Below are 13,900 nucleotides of genomic sequence, written 5' to 3'. Positions count from 1 at the left end.
CTCTGCTTCTCTTAAATTCAGTTGGATGAAAGCTGGAGCTGCTGTTTGCCCACAGATGGGTTGTTCACTCTTGAGCAGCAAAGTTTTGGTGCCTTTATTTCTTTCCTCTCAGGTCATGCACAGATGTATACTATGTCCATATTGAGCCACAAGTGCTGACTCCCACCAGTATGAGCTGATCGGCAGCTTTTGGTCTCCATTTCCCTGTGTTTTTTTGTGTATAGTGGAGGCAAACCCTTCCCCACACAGAGGATGTAAACCCTGGATACCTGTTTCAGTGTCTTCTTCTTTTTTTCTTTTTCTTTTTAAAAAATTATTGGTTTTACATGTTTAAGACAAACATACAAACATACAAAGACACACGCATATAATCTCATATCCTTAATTTCTTAACCTCTATCCCTGACCTCCCCACCCCTCCCCTTCTTGTATCCCCATTCCAATAGTTAATTCAGCAAGTTCATTCAGTGTCTTCTGAGGTCCTGTTCTATTTTTAAAATGCAAACTTTTAAATATGAAAACCTAGAGGAATTTTTCTCAGCTTCTAGGATAGTTTAATATAAAACTTGGGCCCAAGAGGCTTGGGGCATTCGCTTCTGGTTGACAAACATGCAGGGGAAGGGTGGAATTCTGTACAACTTGTTGTTTTGTTAAGAATATTTGTGGTTAATGACCTTAGTTCTGGCCTCTGAACACTCTGGTAACAGGAACAGATGAGCTGTCAAGTTTGTGGTGTGGATTGTTTGTCAGTGAATTCATGTATGCCACTATCTCGGGCCAACGCCCGTTTTAACTCCAGTGTGGCAGTAGGCAGCTGCTTGTAGATTTCTGATGGAGGCTTGAGGCATCCCAGGCCTCCAAGTGAAGATGAGAATCTTTAAGGAAGCTTCCAGTATCCCTGGATGTCCCTCTAGCAAATGATGGGACCACCAGTTTAGGACAGTATTAAATCTGACATTTTTAAATCATAGAAACTCTTTGTTATTGTGTATATGAAGCGGATACTTTCAGGTGAAGAGAGCTGTCATATTTTCTTCCATCTTTTGATCATGCCATTGACATAAACAAGGGACTGGAGCCTGGCCTGCCATTTACTCCAAACTCTACTAGTTGCCGATTTTCTAAAACTATATGAGTAAATAGAAAAGAAGCACCCCAAATCTTTAGATCCCTGTACTTCCATGTGTCTAATATTGGATGGGGGAAACTAGTTTTTTGGGAGGTTGGGGTGTAGCAAGTTGCAGGGTGAGTTCTTCTGTGCTGATTAAATCTTTCATATCAGACCTTGTTAGGTCTTTGACTTTCTTTTATTTCCTTATTCTCTTTCTCCTCCTTGTGCTGAGAGAGAGGAATTCTCTCCTCCAGAAGGAAAAATATTAATGGTGCTTCATGAGGTGTGGGACCTCTACGCTAAGAAGACCCTCTTTGTACATTTTGTAATTTTCTTCTTCCCTAGTTTAATTATTGCCCTTGCCCCAGCATTACAGAACAGCAGCCTTTATGGAATCCTCTGGCATGTCTGCAGTCAAGCCACAAAGACTGAAGCATACAATCATCCCTTGTGTTGCAGTGTCCAGATTTTCTTGCAACATAAGGGCTGGTACAATACAAAAAGAAAGCTGACTAGCTAGAAGGAGGGCGGTTTTTCTCCAGTTTTCAGTCCAACTGTCTTTTAGGAGGACTTTCCCCAGTGATTCTTTTTTAAAAACCACTCACCGAACATCACCATTCACACCATGTTTCTGGCCACAAGCTACTACATAATTGTAGGCTTAGGAATCAGCTTCTGGCATGGTAGTGTTTTCCATAACTGACCATTACAGTCACTGTAGCCCTTGAGTGTACAAACAGATCAACCCTCCATATCTCCCCAAGTTGGGATACGTGTATCTTGTATCACGTTTGTGTCTTATAGGGATATTTTCTAATTTCTTAAAGATTTGTCCAAGGTCCTCAGCTAGTATAAATTGACAGTGCGTGGTGCATACCAGCTGAAGACCTGACCTTTGTGTCTAAGCTGTGGGCAAAGCCTAAAGAATACTGCTTCAAACATGGGAAATATTCTATGTAGACTGATACTAGAAGCAGGAATAAAGGCCTCAGTAATAGTTCCAGGAAAAGAAATGGTAATTGTATACTATTGATCATGCAAATCACTTTCCACACGGCCCAAGTTCCTGTGTGGTGTAGTGGTTAAGAGCGGTAGTCTCGTAATCTGGGTAACCGGGTTCGCGTCTCCGCTCCTCCACATGCAGCTGCTGGGTGACCTTGGGCCAGTCACACTTCTCTCAGCCCCACTCACCTCACAGAGTGTTTGTTGTGGGGGAGGAAGGGAAAGGAGAATGTTAGCCGCTTTGAGACTTCTTAAAGGGAGTGAAAGGCGGGATATCAAATCTAAACTCTTCTTCTTCTTCTTCTTCTTCTTCTTCTTCTTCTTCTTCTTCTTCTTCTGTGAGTTTGTTTCTCTCTGTATTTATCTATAAATCCATGTATAAGAGAGATAATATATAGGGTAGCCTTGTAGCACTACATTTGGCACAGCACAGGAGAGGGCTGTTGGGAGCAGCTGAGCAGACAGCAGGTGCAGGGTATTTCACACCCTTGTGGGTTTTCTACTTTTTTTTGGATACACCCGATGCATTGAAACCACAGTTATCCTGTATGACTAACTCTCTCAGACTCCTAGCTGTGTATTAGACGTGACACATCCCTCCTCTGTGATGGAGCCCCCACAAAACAGACTTCAAGCAGATGACTGGGGACCAGCAGAACTTGTAACTGGAAGAAGGGGAAGGGTCAGTCTCGGCTTGTACTAGCTTTGCATTTTGTGGCCTATGATTCCCCCACACATTTGTTTTGAGTAGGGGTGAGAAAAGAGCAGGTGTGGAATCTGTACAAGAGCTCTGTGTGAGAAGTGGTGTGGTTAGTGATGCTCAATGAAGGGAATGCCAAAAATATACTCTGTCCTGTCCTGAAAATGCCACCATGTGGAGTAGAGACCAGCAGCCCTGGGCATGGTCTCCCAGTTCTCTCAATCATTTCCTCTTCTAGTGGCGGTATGTTGCATGTTTTTCTCCTTTCCTGACGATTGTTAGTATGGTTCTAATAAAGTGTCGAGAGAGTTTGCTCTGAGGGAGAGCTGACTTTGGGCTGGTTTTCTTTGTCCTTGCCTTCTGTTTCTACTTTGATCTCTTTTGCAGCCTGGTTCATAAAATACCGTTATCTCCTTGATTATTTATTGCTATGCTGGCTATCAGCTGCATGAAAGGTTTTTGGGAGCCCTCATTTCTTCTGCACCAACCGCAGGTGGCACTGTATACATTACACCAACATATGACATGGTCTGAAGGTGTAGGTCTGGGCATTGCCTGGAAGGCGCCATGCATTTACTGCCTTGGGTTCCATGACAGAAGAAAGGTTGTGATATTAACGTAAGAGAACAAATGCACATCCCGACATTTCATATCTCTTTGACGGATGATTTCTGCCTTTCTAAGACTCTGTGCAGACAATAGGTAATAAAGACCCGCAAGTGATATTGTAGGCATGCAATTGCTTGTGATATATATTTGGTTGAATCCAGCTAAGTCATTATGCGTGTGCAACAGAACTCCCCCTCCCTCATCTTCCACCACATGCCTGCCACACCATCCCCTAATCTACTCCAGAGGGTTTGCAGCCTTTCTCAACCTGTGGGCTTCCAGATGTTGAGCTACAACTCCCATCACCCCTAGCTAGCAAGGCCAGAGCTCAGGGATGATGGGAGTTGTAGTCCAACAACATCTGGGGTCCCATAGGTTGAGAACCGCTGGTTTAGAGCATGGGTGGGCAAACTAAGGCCCGGGGGCCTGATGCGGCCCAATCACCTTCTAAATCCAGCCCGCGGACGGTCTGGGAATCAGCATGTTTTTACATGCGTAGAATGTGTGCTTCTTTTAAAAATGCATCTCTGGGTTATTTGTGGGGCATAGGAATTCATTCTTTTTCGTTTTTCTTCCAAATCTAGTCCGGCCTTTCACAAGGTCTGAGGGACAGTAGACCAGGCCCCTGCTGAAAAAGTTTGCTGACCCCTGGTTTAGAGGACCCACCAAGCAAATCTGTGGAAGGAGAGAGGAGGTTCTGTGACACTTACAATTTATTGGGATGCCACCCCTTTAATCTGTGTCCCATCATAGTCCCTGCTCAAACTAGTTTAGTAGGTTGCTGAGTAGTAGGGCGCTTACTCCAAGCTGGCTTACAGAGAGGTCAGCAACCCGCAAAAATGTTAGTATTAGATAGATGCAGTAGATAGATGTGTGACTGATAGGGATGCTTAGTGAGTAGAATCCATGATAAATAACACATCCTTTCTTTTTCCATGTCCAGAGCATTTGGGAAATTTAAAGATTGAAGGGTTTGTTTTTGAATGGGAGTTGAGTATCCTCATTGGAAAGAAGAAAAAATACAGATTTTTCTTAGATGTGAAACTGACTACACTAGAAATTGATTGCAGCAGTCTACTTTAGCCACTTCAGGTGTCTTTTTGACTTGCAGAGAGGCATATCCCATGCACCCTTTAGATTTGTATGGTTGTTATGTGGATAGTGTCGTTATAAAGGGTAGCCACTAGGTGGCACTGGGCTTAGTTGCTTCTGTGTGGAGTAAAGAGTTTCCTAGGAATGTTCTTGTTCCAAGGGCGACAGTAAATTCATTGTCTAGTTCCCTGACTGGTGCATCCTGCAGCTCTTCCATGAGTTTTCAGTGCTGGACTAGGGCTAGTACTGCAGTAGTGGTAAAGAAGAATAAGTCCTGTTCTTCTAGATAAATAACTGTCTGTACTCAGCTGAAAGCACAATTTCTTCTTCCACTGATAACTATGTTGGAATGATTTTAGTAGTCAGATCCAGAGATTTTCAAAAGCCACCAGAACTTCATCTGAGAGATGAATAAACAAGAGATAGCCATTTACAGGTTTCTGTCCTACTTTTCCTCGGCACTGGACCTATACGTGGCTATCCTTTCTTTTCCTTACAATAACTCGGTGGCATAGAGTGGTGGGAGAGAAGGAAAGACAAGACAAGGGTCATCAAGGCTGAGTGAACCAACGTCTTTACATTCTGTACTACACTGCACTGATTTTTCCACACACACAAAATCAAACCGAGAAAACGCCTACAAATACTGAAGTGGATAAATATTGTTGCTTTGTTAAAATAGGTTTAAATCTGTTTTATTTCTTTCCCTCTCTTGCTGAATATAGAATTAGGAAAGAGTAGAAACCGATTCAGAGCAACTGAAAAGTAACAAGAAAGTTTGTAAAAATAAGTGAAATCCTCAACCAATTTTACCTCTGGTTTCTGGCTCACCAGCAGATCCATAACTACTCTTAAGTCGATCGGTATTATGAGGACTAGAAACTTGCTTTTTCTTTTTTTTTTTTAGGTGAGAAATTTCAAGGATTCTGAAGGATTTTGCAGATGCTATTGTAGATGCCAAATTCCTTTACTTGCGGCATAAATAGGCATCATGTATGTTATCAGCTTCCCTGCAAAATGGTTCAGATAATGCTGTGTTCTACTGCATCCTCTGTCTCCTGTTGCTTTCCAGAGAAATTTAGAGATCTTCCCTACCTCGGCTAATTTTGCTCCTGTGATGCCAAGAGCGTCAAGGGGAAACAATGACTGAATAATGAGAACAAAAAGAGTCTCATTGGCACATTGACAAGAAATGCGTTCTGATATTGATTCTATTGGGTCAGCTTCATTTCCATGTGGGAACTTAGGTTAGATTATGACCATGTCACAGTCCATTCAGCTGCATTCACAGCTGAGCTGGGTCTTCAGCCCAGGTTTCCCTGCTCAAATTCCCACATTCATTTTTACAAACTGGTTTGGAGCAGCATTGCTGTTTGAAAGAAGGGGGCATGTTATTTGTACAGCATACACAAATGATTGCAACGATACTGCATACACATCTAGCCTGATCATTTTAAATTTAATATCCATATATAAACATACAATTGCAACTGGCAATTGCTGTAAAAAAAAAAATCCAAAGGTAAACAATTGCTGCAGCAATAGTTTAGAAATCAAACAACCCAAGTTCAGTCACAAACATCAGCCTGGTCCCATTAGAAATGCCTAATATATCTCAGCTCCTATTAGCTGCTATTGTACAGTATACAAGTCTTCATCATCTTCAATGTACCGTCAAGAAGGATCACCCATGATTCAGATATACAAATTTAATATATAAATAAGCAGTGCTTTTTTCTTAAAAAAAAAAGTTTAGGGGTACTGTCATTTTGACTCAAGAAAAGCACCATTTTATAGTTCAAACTGGGAAAAATAAATACAGTAAATGGACAAAAGTACAAAGATTCACAAAATGTTTAGGGGTATGCGTACCCCCAGAAAAAAGCACTGTAAATAAGTAAATAGGGTGTTGCTGCTCTCGTGAAGTTTTAGAATAATGGAAACTTTAGACGAAAGGAAAAGATTTTCTGAACAAAATGAGAGAGACTTTTTATATTCTGGATTTTTTAACTGACATGATAGCTTTATCCAATTTCAATTGTTTGTATGTGGCCATTCTATTACAGTACTGATTCGATTGAATGTGTGTATTATCAGGTAAATCTTCTGTGAGCACAATGATGTGTCTTGGAGTTGTATCTTTAAGGGTTTGTCCCATTACTTTGACCCCATGTATTAACAGTTAACCTGGAAAATATTGCTCACCTTTTAGCACTTGTTATAAACAACTGAGAGCTTGAGCTTTTGGAGTTTTTTTGTTTTAATATAAAATTACGTAGTTTTGAACCCTGTGAAGATGATCTTGATGATCGTATTCCTGTGTACATACCTGCCACACCCAGAAGCAAGAAGGCAAATAAAAAAAAAGAACTACGGGTTTTTCAGATGTTGTGAACTTAAATATATCTGATTTAATATTAGAGAATGAATATCAGGCTTTGTTTATACAGCTGCCAGCATGAAAGGAACAAGATGCCTTCCCTCCTGTACATTCATGTGGCCTTTGAAAGTATTATCCGTGCCTTAAAAAGTGAAGATGTTGACATGTCCTTGCTGCTCCAGAACATTTAGACCATTATTGGCACCGTGAGCTTCTTCCAGAAGGGGCAAAATCAAAATCTGAGCAATGCATTAAAAACCCTGAGTTCTGCTGAGGAACTCTATAACACTAACCCTGATTCTTGCATGTTCCTCGTTGTAAAGGATATCCTGTTTCTGCTTTCATTTCTGGTTTGGGGTTTTTGTTGTTGTTATTGTTTGGTGGTTATACAATGTACAGTTTCCAGCATGCAACAACTGTATTATCATCCTTCCTAAACAAAGAAAAGGGGGTGGAGGAGGAAGAAGAAAGGAAAGGAGAACTTGACAGTATTATTTTCTACATGCTTAAGCCGTTGAGGTTGTTTCCATTAAAGACTAAGAAAAATATATCTTGCTTTCCTTGGTGGCTTTGCAACATCCTGTGTGCTGATGGGTATCTCTTCCTGCCTCCTTAAACCTGGGGCAGTTTGAGCTTGTGTCAACAGTGGCAAGGCGTGTTATTATCTTAGTTTGCTTTTCAGAATATTATCAGGAAATCAAAAAGTGGAGCAACGAAACAGAGGGGACTGGTCTCCTATTGTATTTGTGCACTTAGGGAAATTTCAGTCCAATGCCTGCATGGGGTGCCATTGCAGCTCTGTACCCAAGATTTATAAACGTTCCTTTTTATAGCACATTAGGGCCAGATAGTGTAGCAGAAGCCGTCCTGAGGAAAGACACACAAAATGCTAATTACAAAAACCTGCCTACAATCGTGCAGTAACTCCCAATTTTTTTAATGGTTTATACTCACACGGGTAGGTGTGTATAGGATAGTAGCTGTTTTGAGGATGAATTCTCCATTTGGATAATTTTGTCATCTTCCAACTCTGTGCAAGGGAGTGACCAGGATTCCACGTTTAGCTGTAGGGCAGATTTATTTCAAGGCATTACAAAACTAGCAATTTAATTCCAGTGTCAGTGCCTTTCATAATAATCCCTAGCATGAAGTTTGGCATGCTAGGAAATTTCCTGGTTGTCCTATTTATATTGTTTCCAATATTTATATCCTACCTGTCTATGAGAATTAATCAAGGAAATGAACATGTTCAATTTATAATATATTTTAAAAATAATAACTATCACTAAAAATAAGCAGGTAAAAAAGTCAAATCTTGTTTAAATGCAGCATCCCAAAAGGCTTGCTGAAAGGTAAACTGATGGAGCCAGGTAGGCCTCTCTTGGGAGACTATTCCAAATTCTGGCAGTGTGACCAAAAGGTTCTGGCCTGTTTTGTCCACCCATGATGTATTTTACAGGAGGGGCAGTTGGAGAAGGGCTTCAAGTGATGCTTTAGATACTCTGGTTAACATGCTGACTTGCATGTTCTGCTCAAATCTGAAGTCTCCTGCAAGATACTATAAGCCAGGTGCATCCAATAAAGTGGAAGGATGCAAGATTTGGGTCAGACAAAATAAGTACTTCACACAGTCAGTTAAACTGGATCTGCTCCTAGACAATGTGCTGATGGCCACCAACTTGGATGGTTTTAAAAAAGGAGTAGAGAAATTAATGGAGGATAATGCTATTGAGGGTTACTCACTATGACAGCTATGTTTTACTACTAGTGTCAATATCCCTCTGGACAAGCTGCTGGGAATTGCAAGTGGGGCGATTGTTGTTGCCTATGGGAAATTTGCAAGGAGGACCTGAGTGCACCTAGATGGATCTTTGGCCTGATCCAGCAGGGCTCTTACGTTTCAAACCGTCCTCTCGTGTAGAGTGCATTACAGTAATCCAATCTGGCCTATCCGATTGTGTTCCTGAATGTGTAGTTTATTTCCGTCAGGCACAGGGTACTGCATAAGAACAGAGGGAGAGACTTGCTGGATCATTCCAATGGTCCCTCTTCTCCAGCATTCTGATTTCAACGGTGGCTGTGCAAATTCTCCCATGAGGCAAGGCTACGGTCAGGGCATGAAGGTCAACTGTTCTCCCCAGGCACCTTCTATTCAAAACTAAACTGCCTCTGAACTTGGAGGCTCCAGTTACTGTTGGTGCTTTATATCACTCAGAGACATTTCCTTTATGAATTTATGTAACTCTCCTTTAAAGCTATCCGTACATATGGTGGTAGTGAGTTACAGAATCGTCGAGTTGGACCCTGAGGATTGTCTAGTCCAACCCCCTCCAAAAATGCAGCTGTCCCACATGGGGATGGAACCTGTGACCTTGGTGTTATCAGCACCACGCTCTAACCAACTGAGCTATACACATTTGTTATGGGTTGTGTGAGGAAACGCTTCCTATTGCCTACTCTGATAATTTACAGCTTGATTATCAGAAAGAAATCCACAGATTTTATGTACAAATGTTTTTCAACAGTCATTAGCAGGCATTTCTCTCGTACAATCAAGCACACTTTCACATCATCCAATAAAATAAGTTTTTAAAACATTGTTATTGTTTCTATCATTTGTTGCTAACCACCCTGGAGCTGCTTTGGGAGGAAGGTTGGGAAATAAATTTAAAACATCAAGGGGAAGTTAGGTAGAAAAGAAAAAAGACAATGTGTTTGCCTTTTCTGTGTGAAATATTTTTAAACCTCGTAACAAACAAAAGAATCCCAACAATTAGGGTGTTCTTTGCCATGTGTCAATTTCCTTCCAATTTTCCAAACTGAATGACTGGCATTTACAGAATAAGTATGACACAGACAGCACAATGAACTTTAACAACAAGAAAAGCAACCAGGGAACCCCAAACCATAATGAAATCACAATACAAAATAATCTGAGGGGTTGTGGTTCATAGCAAAGGAGGGCATCTTATAGAATCACAAATTTATTATAGCATGAACTTTCAAGGTCTACAATGCATGTGGGTGTGTCCCCCCCCCTTATTATAATGTGGTTTGTGTCATGGCCAGAGGACATTGCGTGCATGAGTGTCTAAAAAACTGCTGCACTATCACCATCTCTAAACTATGTGGCACATTTTTAAAAGCATTTGTTACAATGTTAACCTTCCCGCAGCTTGCTATGAACTCTGACCATGTGCTTCATCCCCCGAAACCCTCTTCAGAGAAATTCAGTTTGTTCTTTCCGCAGGTGACTCCCGCTGCTGTTTAAAAGGCCTAACTGCAGGCTAACCCCATTGTTAGAATGTGGGTGCCTTCAAAAGACGTAAACGAAATAACATCTGTTCTGAACAGCATTGTCTTTTGAGTTTCACGAGGTAATACAAAATGCAGCATTATATGCATTCTTAGTAAGAAGGGCAGGGACCTAGAGCAGTTCCTTGCACCTTGTGTGCATAGGTATATAAGCAAGAAAACCTTCCCTGCAATGTAATTCTGGCATTCCACAGCGTTTTGAAGCCTATCTTGATTCATTATAATAACCTTTTAACGGCAGAAAACCTCACAGAGATGTATTATAACTCTTATTTTAAATATTGGCACTGAAGTGGGGGAGATGGGGGGTTAGGAGCATGGATTTGGGAGAGGGAAAAATCACCAAGGAGCAGCAGCAGCAGGCCCTGTTATTAAACTCTACCACAGCCTCCTAAGCAGAGTGACATCCTGAAGGAGAAATATTGCCGTGCAGAGACTTTAGCAACAACCCTTACAAGGGAGAAAATATTCATTAGGAAAAGAGCAAAGTGATGGATGAATTCATTGTGCAGGCTGGACGGGAGGATGCTGGCTGGCACGCAAGATATTGATCTACACGTGTGGGTGGGGGGGGGAGTCTGTGGAGCAATGGAAAAGCTTTCAGGGATGCAAAAGGTTCCCTGGCTTGCAATTCTTCCCATACCCGTGGGAGCCTTCTGTCTCTGTGGCAGAAGATCCAGACCAGCTGAGCAGGCCTAGTGCTCTCAGGAACAGAATGTTGTCGACCTTTTTAAGGGGGGGGGCGGACCCCAAAGTTGTTGACCTTTTTAAGGAAAGGTCCCCCAGAGTTGTTGACCTGAACTTGGGAATTCCACAAGATTTCACTACAGGGAAGGAGAGACAAGAGCTGGGGGGTGGGGGGAACCTACCCCTTCCTTTACTGGATAGAAAGTGGGACAGAGGAAAGCAGGAAGGAGAGGGCATTTAACCCAGCGACGGAGAGGAGAGGAGGATGGTGGTCAGGAAGCTGAGCCGGGGCAGAAATAGCGTCGCTCCTCCCGCCCACGCAGGCTTCCCTGATCCCCTCGAAGTGAGTGGGCGGGTGGGTGAGGCGGGACAGTAGCAGATTGTCCTCGCCCACGACCACACACGCAGCGTGCGGGGGGAGCGTTTGCAGCCCGCTGCATTTCAGCACGCTACTTAAAGGGAGAAATAAAAGTGCACTTGGGCACAGCTAAGGACGGGTCTGGGGGGCGGGTAGCCAAACGCCTTGGGCAGACCCCATGAAATAATTCGCTCAGAGTTCAGCTGGGTCTCCAGAAAAGAGCACGGACTGAGTCGCAGGGGCAGCAGCCAAAGCAGCTCTTTCTGCTCCTGGGTGAGGAGGAGAGTCTTTGCAAACGCTTTGGAGTTCCCTTCTGCCTGCCGGGAAGCCGCCCGAAAAGGGAGAGGCGGGGTCTTCGCTTGCTGGGGGGGAGCTTTGGCAGGGAGCTGCTGGGAGAAGCTTCAACTTCCCACCCACCCTCTTCGGGGCTTGGGAGGCAAGCTGCACGCTCCGGCGTGCAGGGAAAAGGGAGGCCGCAGGCAAAGCCGCGCAACTCCCCCACTCGCTGGGCCGCCCCTAGAGGGCGGCGCTGTGGTGCAGCGCCCACTAAGCTCTATGGGAAAGACGTCCCTGAGCGCGCACCTTGCTTGGCAGGCACGCTCTGGCTGCAGTGCAGTCCCACAGCACTGATGTGGAAGTAAACTCCACTTAACCGCACAAGACTTATACTTCAGAGTAAATGCACTTAGGATTGGGGCGTTCACAAGTGCCTTAATCTTCAGTCATTACTGTTTCTCTATCCCATGGGTAGGCAAACTAAGGCCTGGGGGTCGAATCCGGCCTAATCGCCTTCTAAATCCGGCCTGCGGACGGTACAGGAATCAGCGTGTTTTTACATGAGTAGAATGTGCCCTTTTATTTAAAATGCATCCCTGGGTTATTTGTGGGGCATAGGAATTCGTTCATTCTCCCCCCCCAAAAAAAAAATATAGCCTGCCCCCCCACAAGGTCTGAGGGACAGTAAACCGGCCTCCTGCTGAAAAAGTTTGCTGTCCCCTGCTCTATCCACGCCTCTCCAGCTCCCAGCAGCACAATTCACCTGCCCTATATAAACTGTCTTGCTATGCATAGGGACGTTTACACTACCATGTACTGTGTGGCGCCAGCATGTCCCCAGCATGTTTATGTGTGGGAGAGAGAACTGCATGTCTACAACATATATTTTATGTTGCATATATCTTTACCCTCCTAGTGTGAAGAAATGCAAGGCATTTTTATGGCTAAAGGAGTCCTATGAGAGGAAGGAAGCATATTCTAAGCAAAGAATTACTTGAAAAGGACTGAAAACAAAGCAGCCAGCTATTACGTGTCTGTATTTCAAACAGTGTACAGTTCTGATCGTCCCATCTCAAAACGTAAATCCTAGAGCTAGGACAGGTACAGAAAAGATACCTGAAACAAGTGACTGACCATCACCTTCATGAGGAAAGGCTGTAGTGCCTGGGTATTTTGGGTTTATGAAGAGGGGGAAGTGACTGGATTTGGGTGGTGGGCACATGATTCTAACATTATTCATGATGTAGAGAAAGTGGATTGAGAGCAGTTTTTCTCTTTGAGAGGAACTTCAAACAGTACATAGTTAAAATTATAGAATTCACTCCCATAAGATGTAGTGATGGCTTTAAATGAGGGCATAGAGAAATTTGTGGCGGAAAACAGCCATTCATTGCTACTAACCATAATGGCTTTATATTGTCTCCAGCGTTGGGGATGGTATGTTCTTGTATACCAGCTCCTGGAAATCACAAGTGAGGAGAGTGTTCCGCTTGCAGCCCTCCCATAGACATCTGGTTAGCTACCATGAGAAGAAAAACATTGGCCTAGTAGATAGACCTTTGGACCAATCCAGTAGCAGAGTTACATTCTTACTGCTAGAAATTGCGGCCATACAACAGTGGTTGGCAGTAGATTCATTTCAAGCCGGACAAAATGGGGCACAGACGACTCTCAACTTACGTAAGGGTTGCATTCTGGGGCAAGTGCATAAAGCTAAAATCACAAGTAGTCAAAACACATTGGGTTCAATGGTGGGTGGGGCTTGCCAAAGTCATTTCCTCCACCCCCTTTTTATTATTTTTTTGCCAAGCGTGTAAAGCTGAATGCACGCAAGTTAAATGCGTGCAAGAGTTATCCTGCATAAACAAACAAAATCGGCTTTCTCCAGATGGAGAAATAGGTACTAGCTTACATACCTTTAAAGGGAATTTGATAAACTCAGTAGGGCTCTGCTATTAGCTAACTACCGACTGCTAGAAGAACAATCTCTTGACTTCTAGCAGCTAGCGGAACCTCCAGGGTCAGAGGCAGTGCATCGGAGTCCTGCCCTCATCAGCTGGATAGCTCCGTGGATTAGCGTGTGATGCTGATCATACCCGGCAGGCACTTGGCAGCCGCTGGGGGCAGCGACGCCAGACTGCGAGACCCTTCTGTCTGCCCCATTTGGCTTTTATTCTGTGTTTCTCGGGGCGAGACTCCAGCGTAGGCTCAGAAGCCCGGGCATCAACTGGGGGCGTTTTCTGCTCCCGGTCCTGCTAAAATGGCTGGCGGCGGAGGACGGCGGGAAGGCCGAGGAAGGGAGGCAAGGATTCGAACCTGCCACTCTCGCGCCCCTGGCCTTTCTCGGACATGCGCAGAGCGAGCGCGCCG

At 43.6% G+C, this 13,900-nt stretch overlaps 2 long non-coding RNA genes across 2 annotated transcripts; one reads left to right on the top strand and one right to left on the bottom strand.

Annotated features, from left to right (window-relative positions):
• The first annotated feature begins 469 nt into the window (after window positions 1–469).
• Window positions 470–3,149, top strand: LOC309534764. The gene is made up of 2 exons (XR_014220847.1): window positions 470–2,184; window positions 2,457–3,149. It is a non-coding gene; the product is annotated as an uncharacterized lncRNA (long non-coding RNA).
• A 3,891-nt stretch (window positions 3,150–7,040) lies between these two features.
• Window positions 7,041–13,869, bottom strand: LOC309534765. The gene is made up of 3 exons (XR_014220848.1): window positions 13,847–13,869; window positions 12,932–13,049; window positions 7,041–7,958 (listed from the first exon to the last, which is right to left on the bottom strand). It is a non-coding gene; the product is annotated as an uncharacterized lncRNA (long non-coding RNA).
• Window positions 13,870–13,900: the final 31 nt, after the last annotated feature.

The sequence above is a fragment of the Podarcis vaucheri genome (assembly GCF_965113315.1).
Source record: "Podarcis vaucheri genome assembly, chromosome: 6".
NCBI lineage: Eukaryota > Metazoa > Chordata > Lepidosauria > Squamata > Lacertidae > Podarcis > Podarcis vaucheri.
Note: the sequence above shows the minus strand (reverse complement) of the source record. Positions and strands in the feature narration are given on the sequence as shown.